The sequence below is a fragment of the Triticum aestivum genome, chromosome 1D, assembly GCF_018294505.1.
Source record: "Triticum aestivum cultivar Chinese Spring chromosome 1D, IWGSC CS RefSeq v2.1, whole genome shotgun sequence".
NCBI lineage: Eukaryota > Viridiplantae > Streptophyta > Magnoliopsida > Poales > Poaceae > Triticum > Triticum aestivum.
This window is the reverse complement of record NC_057796.1, coordinates 148,101,020-148,109,506: the sequence shown is the minus strand read 5'-3', so window position 1 is coordinate 148,109,506 and position 8,487 is coordinate 148,101,020. Positions and strand designations below refer to the sequence as shown.

General features: G+C 46.3%; 1 long non-coding RNA gene across 1 annotated transcript; it reads right to left on the bottom strand.

The window, feature by feature from the left end:
* Positions 1-5,165: 5,165 nt before the first annotated feature.
* Positions 5,166-5,897, bottom strand: LOC123180808 (uncharacterized). The gene is made up of 2 exons (XR_006491247.1): positions 5,643-5,897; positions 5,166-5,557 (listed from the first exon to the last, which is right to left on the bottom strand). It is a non-coding gene; the product is annotated as an uncharacterized lncRNA (long non-coding RNA).
* Positions 5,898-8,487: the final 2,590 nt, after the last annotated feature.

The following is an 8,487-nucleotide window of genomic DNA, read 5'->3' as shown; positions in this document are numbered from 1 at the left end:
CCAGTTTCACCATGGGCCGTTAATGGGTGTAAAGTGATACACTGTTCATTACGGGCCAGTTTCACCACAGGCCGTTAATAGGCCAAGAGTTACATAGGGCCTCATATGGGCCGAAAGACGTCATGGGCCATACATGGGCCATAAGTGAAAATGGGATGGAATCATATTGGATGGCCCAGATGACGCTACTGGGCCTAATTCGGATAGGGCGTAACGGGCCTTGGGTTAGCGGGCTGTAAATGGGCTATATGCGAACAGGCCGTTAACAGGCTTTCCATGGGCCGGCCCGCCACCTTTTGACCAAGTCAAATGGGCCGGACTTTTCACAGGAATGGGCCTCTGTTGGGCCGTGCCACGTGTCGACGTATCATAGGCGCTTCTGTCCAATGAGTGGATGACATCTGTCCCAACGATGAGCCGACACATATTTCCTCCAGCCAATGATGATTTTACACATGGAAAATCCCCATTGGTCGGGGCTGTTAATGGGTTATCGGATCCAAAACCCGACCCGATAGCTTAACGGCGTTCCGTTACGGTGGATGCCATGTGTCGGTCACCCTTGATGAAAGCACTTCTGTGACACGCGATTTATCGTCATGGAAGTGGACACTTCCGTGATGATAATTTTGGTAATGTCATGGAACACTTCTACGACAGCACAGGTATGACTATCTTGATTCTGTCATAAATTTGTCATGGATGTACATGCATGACAAAAAACGCGACCTACTGTGACAAACACGTATCATCACGGAAGTGTATTTTTTTGTAGTGCCGGCAGCGTTCCGGCGACACCGGGAGAGAGGGGGAGAGAGCCCCCCATCTTATTCTTCTTCCTTGACCTTCTCCCTAGATGGGAGAAGGGTTTCCCCTCTTGTCATTGGTCTCCATGGCATGGGACGGGCGAGAGCCCCTCCGAGATTGGATCTGTCTCTCTATCTCTCTCTGTTTCTGCGCTCCCAGATCTGGCCTTTCACCATTTCTTATATTCCCGGAGATCCGTAACTCCGATTGGATTGAAATTTGAACACGATTTTTATACGGATATTAGCTTTCTTGTGGCGAAAGAAGGGCAACAACCGCTTTACGGGGTGTCCACGAGGGTCAGGGGCGTGCCTGCCCCCCTGGGCGCGGCCCTGCCTCGTGGCCCCCTCGGGCATCGACCCGCGTTGATTCCACTTCCCTAAATTCACATATATTCCAAAAAAATCTCCGTCAGTTTTTATCCTGTTTGGACTCCGTTTGATATGGATTTACTGCGAAAAAAACATGCAACAAACAGGAACTGGCACTGGGCACTGGATCAATATGTTAGTCCCAAAAGTAGTATAAAAAGTTGCCAAAAGTATGTAAAAGTTGTACAATATTGGCATGGAACAATCTAAAATTATAGGTACGACGAAGACGTATCAATAGTCCAAACGCGACACTATTATCAAAGACCCTTTGACGAAACTGTGTGCGATGCCATAATCGCAAACGGTGGTGTAAAAGAACCGTAAAAAAAGGTGCAAAACTTTTGTGATGACGGATGCATCAAACACAGTTAAGATTTTAGTTGCGTGTGCGATGCAGGGCATACGGTTCAGTTCAATTAACTGTTTGCGATGAGGAGGAACAAAAGAAATGGGCCGCCAGATGAAGGTGTGTGCGATATACAGCATACGGTTCACGAGGATGAACTGTGTGTGATTAGGCAACACAATGGAAACGGTTCAACTGAACAAGATGTGTGTGACACGCGGCAAACAGGTCCGTGATCAGAAATGTGTGCGAAGACCAATAATAACACATACGATTGCTGCTAATAAGCCGTGTGATTTGCTCTGCCTACAGAAGAATAACCTGTATATATATACATATATAGGACAAATTTTATCTACCACCGGTGGTAGTTACCACCACTTCAGTTTTGTATGTTGTATGTAGTATCTATCAAATCGGAGAGTATGTCGCATAGTATGTAGTATATAAGAATGTTTTGGTAGTATATATATACTACTTTTTGTGTAGTATGCATCGTATTTTGAGTATGCTCTTTTTTACATATAAATATATACGTATTTCACAAATATAATAAAAACCATGGGTCAAATTGTAATTTTTTCATGTAACTCACTTTCGAATATTTTATATATAATATATGAACATATTTATAATAATAAAGTAGTATATATAATATCATACAGTAGTATATGAAATATATGGGGTAACTACCACTGGGTGGTAGAATGGATTTTCCCTTATAGGGTCGCGCGATTCGTCACCCTGGGTGAGGAATTCTTATTCCTCACCCCAGCCTGTCCATGCATCTACAGGCACGCATGGCAAACTCTAAGGTAAAATTACATTGTGGAGGAAGGAGCATGTCCGGCTAAAACTACCGTAAGTAAAAAGGCTTTGAAGGTAATTTTACAAGATGCATGGAGGTAAGTTACATATCGTGCATGCGAGCAACCCATCCGGTTTTGCTTTGTTTTGCGTGCAACGTAATTTTACTATGGATAGACTACTTAAATTACCTCTGTCTATAAGATCTCTATTGCATTTTCCTCTATCATCTGTCATCTTCTTTTAACAAAAAAAATCTCCCAGCCAACTCCGAAGAAATGATGATAGAGTGCACTACGAAGAGAGAGGCAAGATGCTTCTCCAGGTTGCCATCGTCCAGCCCGTCGCTCGGCCGGCGGCTGGATGCTTCTCCGGGTCGTCGTCGTCCACCATGTCGCTCGGCCGGCTGATCCGTAGAGAGCGCCACCATCTTGGCATGTGCATGGATACAACACACACTAATTCTACAAACAAGAACGTAGGAAATTTGAAGCCGATGAAAGAACGTTACAAATTTGGGAGAAATGTGAAATAAAGATGTTCAACGTACAGAAAATGTCACCAATGCACGGTCCATGGATTAAATGTAAAATACTTCATAATGCCATCTTTTATTTTGTACACCGGCACGCAACCAAAAATGTAAACCAAATCACACGGCCAACTTGGAACTATTCTCACAACATGAAGCTCTACAGAGTAACGCCAGTTGCGTTACTTTACACAAGAAACAAGATTAGCCACTTTGCTGTCACGCCGGCATTGCAGGTGTAGGTCTTCTCTTTGTTGCAGTGAGAACTCCACGAATATTTGCAAACTATGGGGATTCTCTCAAGGTTATTTTGTAACAGCAGAATCAAATAACTAGGTTTCCTAAATATCTCTGGAAATTTGCCACACCGGCATATCATATGTTCTGAAAGTCCCAAACATGGAACATTCCAATATCTTCACAACATTGACACCATAGATTTTGGAGTCCACATGTGCTCTGAAGCATTCACGGTAACTATCTTTCAAAGTTGCAGTTTGATGTACATGACTTCATTGTTTGCTCACAATACTCTTCTTCTTAATCAATGAAATGGCAAATCTTTTGCCTTGTTTCAAAAAAAAATACTTCTATCTGGAGCTTCATAATCTTCAGAACTAAGGCATGCCCGACTTCTGCCTTCTATGCTAGTATTCTTTTTCTTTTCTTTTTTGTAGGGGATGCTAGTATGTTTCTTAACCTGTAATCATTCAAAAGGATAAAACAACCAACTATATGACCTAAAAAAAGTATACCAACAACCCTTGGATCTTTCTAGAGGTAACATGTATTTACACCTTGTCCACTCCTGACCAGCAAATGGAGAAATCAAGCACACAACACCAAATCAAACCAACCAGCCTGCTGCAATAATGTGCCTGAGAAAATCACTGCCAGTACAAGCATATGCGTGTAGAGAAGCAAGCAATCGACCAGGCACAAGCAAAATATTCTATGTAACTCGCAATATAGTAAAATCGGGTAATACATACTTAGTACCTAGTCCATCACTTCTTTTGACTAGCAACATTCATTTCCTTGAAACACAAGAGAGCTAAGTATGTCTGAAGCTATCCAGATAAGATACAAGAATTGAAATATACATTGATTGCCACTACTTCTCTAACTGGCTAATAGACAATTAGCAAAACACAGGCCTCCATGGAAGAAGCAAATCAACCACCATTGGGAAAAAAGAAAGGAATATCTGTGCCATCGGTAGTTGAGCCAAGCTCAATAGCATGCAATCCTTTGTTAAGAGAACACCGAGATGGATTAACTGATGATTCATACCTAGTAAACTATTAAGGCTGAAACACATAAACATAGAAAGTTGGGTTTATGCTAGGGAAAATTAATTAAAAAAACATGACTGGAAAATATAGTCTGAAAGATTTGCATGCATGTTGGACAAAATCAGTACAATGTACCCCTTTTCAGTACCAGCATATATGCATCCAGTCCTTTCAAGTGCAAATATGTCCAAATAATTCATTGGTTCCAAAAACTACACACAAGATGAATGCATTTTTCGTTCAACAGACATTCATCGTAGGGGAAGCATATGTGTCTATAAATCTATAGTAGTTACTTTGGCAGGGGAGAAAAGCTCCCAATTGATCTATGATCTGAGAAGAAAACATAGTGCAATACGGAGGTTAGAACATCAACATCAATCTTAAAAAGTTGCCCAACAAAGCTGGATAGCTCCTATCTTCTGACAAACTTCTATAAGAAAACTAGTTAAAAACGAGTAAAAAAATTTGATAATAACCCACGCAACTATAGGCCAAGTTGTTTCTAGATAAATTTCAACAAACTGAAATAAGGCGATGTTTTCATAATAGCATGGCCAATTCAAATGTGGTCAAATGAAATTTAATAAAAATAGGAAAGAGCATACCCTTCAACAAAGGAAAGTTGGTGTATCAGCACAAATAGTGCTACTAATACATATCAAGGTTGCTACAAGTTCAACTGTGCAGTGAGCTTGCCCACCCAGATGTATTGGCTAAGTACATGCTATATACCTGCCGTACCTGCCGAAGAACACTGACTGTAAATTGTAACTCAAAATTTTGTATAAACTTACTAAGAAAAGAAAAACAAAACAACTACTCGCACTGATAAGTACTAAAAAAATGCCTTTTCTTACGAGCCCTAAACTTGAATTTCAAACGACGCATAAATTAATCTCTCGTACACAATTGTTTCTGTGAATACAACAATCAAACACATAGATGAATCTATATAGAGAGGTGCCCAAACAAAGAATGAGGCGGATAAAGTAAAAACAGGATTCGATCAACATACTTGTATTTAAGGTATGAGCTGGTACTCTGTAACAGAGCTACACCCTGCATCGGGGAATTTATTGGGCCAGGTAAATAATTCTTTAGTTTAGATCAAACTCTCCAGATCTCGGAAATCAACATCAGAAAATTGGGAAAGTTACGAACACTAACAAATCCATGTTGCAAAAATGAAGGCCATGTATCCTATCCAATCTGGCACTCCTCTAACCCACCGCTTCAGCTCCAAATGGTCCCCCGGCCGCCCGGCGTCATACTGCTACAACGCTGTCGTCTGCCGCCAGACCGTACACGGCCGAACCGCGAGGCCAATGCAGTAGTTTCTCACGCCCCCGAATCAATCCGATGTCAGCCCTTGGGCTCATGGCGTGGTGGCCTCCTCCATAATGGGGTCAGCATTCAGAGGGAGGAATCAAAGACAATGAAAAAAGAGAGTTGGGGGATGGAAGGAACGGGAACCTTACGAGCCGAGGGAGAGGAAGTCACAGGAGTCGCGCCAGCCATGGAGGATCTGAGGTGACCGCCATTGCCACAATAGTGCCGCCTCCGCAAACTATGCTTCCGATCATCCATCACAGTGACCGAGGCCAGCCGCCGCTCACCACGCCATCCCGGCTGCCCCGTTAAGGCGTTGACCATCACACAGTCGAGCCCAATCGCCGCCGCTGGAACCGCTCTCATTATCTAACCAGAATAAAACTGGGATGTGGCTGGCTTGTAATCTCTGGACCACTTTTTTTTCTACTCCATCCATCCCACAACGTGTGACATTCAGAGGCGTGGGCGCTGTAACATCGATATAAAATTACGTCCAACAGGGACAAAAGGTTACGACAGAGGAGCCAGGATGGGCCGATGGGGTGCGGTGGATCGGGAGCAATGAAACTTTGGCTGGGTCGGTTGACGAGGGTGAGGAATAATTTATTCTTCACCCTAGGTGTCTAATAGACTTTCTATATATATATATATATATATATATATATATATATAACTGAAATAAACGTCCAATTACATAAGTGACTATACAGATCATTCGCACACACCTCAATAAACAATTGCATGCATTCTAAAGTAGGAGAAATGATTGTCTAGTCATCTACCTCTTGTGACGCTCCCGCCACTGCTCTGTGGCTCGATCCCTCGTCTCGTGCAGGAAGAAGACAGTTCCTCATGTGAATGATCCGCTTGTACATCTTGTAGCTTGTGTACGCGTTCTTGGCCGCGTACTTGACGTGTTCTTCATCCAGTCTCTCATGCCAAACAATGTGCCAGGCGTTCTTGTCGTTCTTGCTCTCTTCCTTCATCTTCGCGTAGTAGGGGTCGATGATGGCCGAGGCGAGGTCAACCAAGGAGTTCAGTTTGTTGTTGTCGCTCCCCCAGACCTTGTAGTGGTAATGGATGTTGACAAGATTCGGGCATTTCAAGCCTGAAACCTTGAGCGCTTTTAGATCGTTGGTGTTGTCCACCGTAGCGAAACTGTAGTCGGAGCTGTTGATAAACCTGGAGAAACGCTCGCAAGGCCTTGTGGCCAGGTGGTAGTGGTAGACGAGGACGTCATGTCGCACGCACAACTGGGCGACGACAACCTTCTGATCGTGCCTAGCACGACCCATGGTGTACTAGAGGTCGAAGCCGACCACTTGGTACTTGTCCTCGGCAAGGAGCTGCTCCATAGTTTGGATGGAGCTCTCCACCGAGACGGGAGCGTTCGTGTACAGCATCGAGAGGGCCTTCCCCCTGACGTGGGTGTCCACAACGTGTTGCGTGGTGAACTGCCCCCCGTTGTCATTGTCGGCCGCTGGGAGCGCCATTGGAGCCACGGGGAGCGCCATTGGAACCGCTGGCTGTCCTCTCTGTATGTGTCCTCGTGGGTGTGCTTATTGTGTCGTGTGAGACGACAGATGAAGGTAAATGGCCGTAAGAATAAAAGGGGGCCGGGCAGCATGGATTCTTGACGCGTCCGCATGGCAGTTTTTGCAGCGGGTAACTGCATCCTCACACCACACCCAGCGCAACCGCATGCACACGAACGTGCATGATCGTGCACCGGCCCCAAACACTGGCAGCGCGCGTGGAGGGATGAGGCAGAGCACCCGGAGGGACGCGAGAGTAGAGCGTGCACGCGAGCCGAGCGCACCGCGGCCGCCTGAACCGCAAGCAACCACACGCATAGAGCAGTTGAACACGTAGGAAATGGTCGCCTACAAGCCGGCCGACAGTTGCATCGCTGGGTAGAGAGCGGCCGTGTGCTACTACCTCCGTCTAGTCTATAGTCCCCTTTATATTCTGTGCCATACTTTGCACTCAAATTTATCCAACAAAATGTTACTTCATGTAATAAAAATCATATAATTGGAAACTATGTTCAAATATGAATCCAACTATATAATCTTTGGTGACATGCATTCGTATTTTATTAGTTAAATCATACTTATAAACCGGGACGGGGTATAGTAGGTAATTAAATCGCAAACGTTTTTTTATTAACCGTATGAGTACGTGGCCTTTCGTCCTCCTCTCGCACGTCTTGTCACCCCGCTGTCGCAGACAGCTTACAGCGCAAGCTTGCGCAGCGCACGGGGGCGTTCTTTTGGCCAAACGGTGGTGCCAATGAATCGTCGGTGAGCCCGTTCCCGCGCAACCTCGCAGGTTCCCGCGCAAGCTTCCCGCCCGACTCAGTGAAATCCTCCAAAATCCCAATGCTTACCGGCCTGCTATATAAACCCTCACGGCCGGCGAGTCCTGCGTTGCATTTTCCCCTCCCTCCCTGTAGCTTATCTCGTCTGCTTCTCCCACAATCGCCAATGGCACTGGTCCATCATCGTCGCTCAGCCACTTCGCCGTCATCGGAGGATAGCTCTAGCTGGGAGGCTACACCGCGGCGGCGGCACAGTCCCCGGCGTAGTGTAGTGCACGTGGCGTCCCTATTGGGTGTGCGCGGAACACCCACCACACGCTCCGCCGCCGCTGCTGCCCGTCGGCAGCTGTTGTCGGCCGCCATTGCCGCCATAGCACCATCGAAAGCCAGGGTCATCTCCCGCTCCGCCGCCGCGGCCTAAAGGCGGGAGGTGGCCGTCGTGGCCGCCACCCCACTGCCGGCCACCATGGCCGTCACCCGCTCCGCCACCGCGGCCCAAAGGCGGGAGGTGGTGGTTGTGGCCTCCACCCCATCATCGGCCGCCGTGGCCACCAGCCCATTGTCGACCGCCGTGATCATCACTCGCTCCGCCACCGCCGCCCGAAGGCGGGAGGCGGAGGTGGATGCCCACACGTGCATTAGCGACCTTGCGCACTACACCGAGTTCCTGC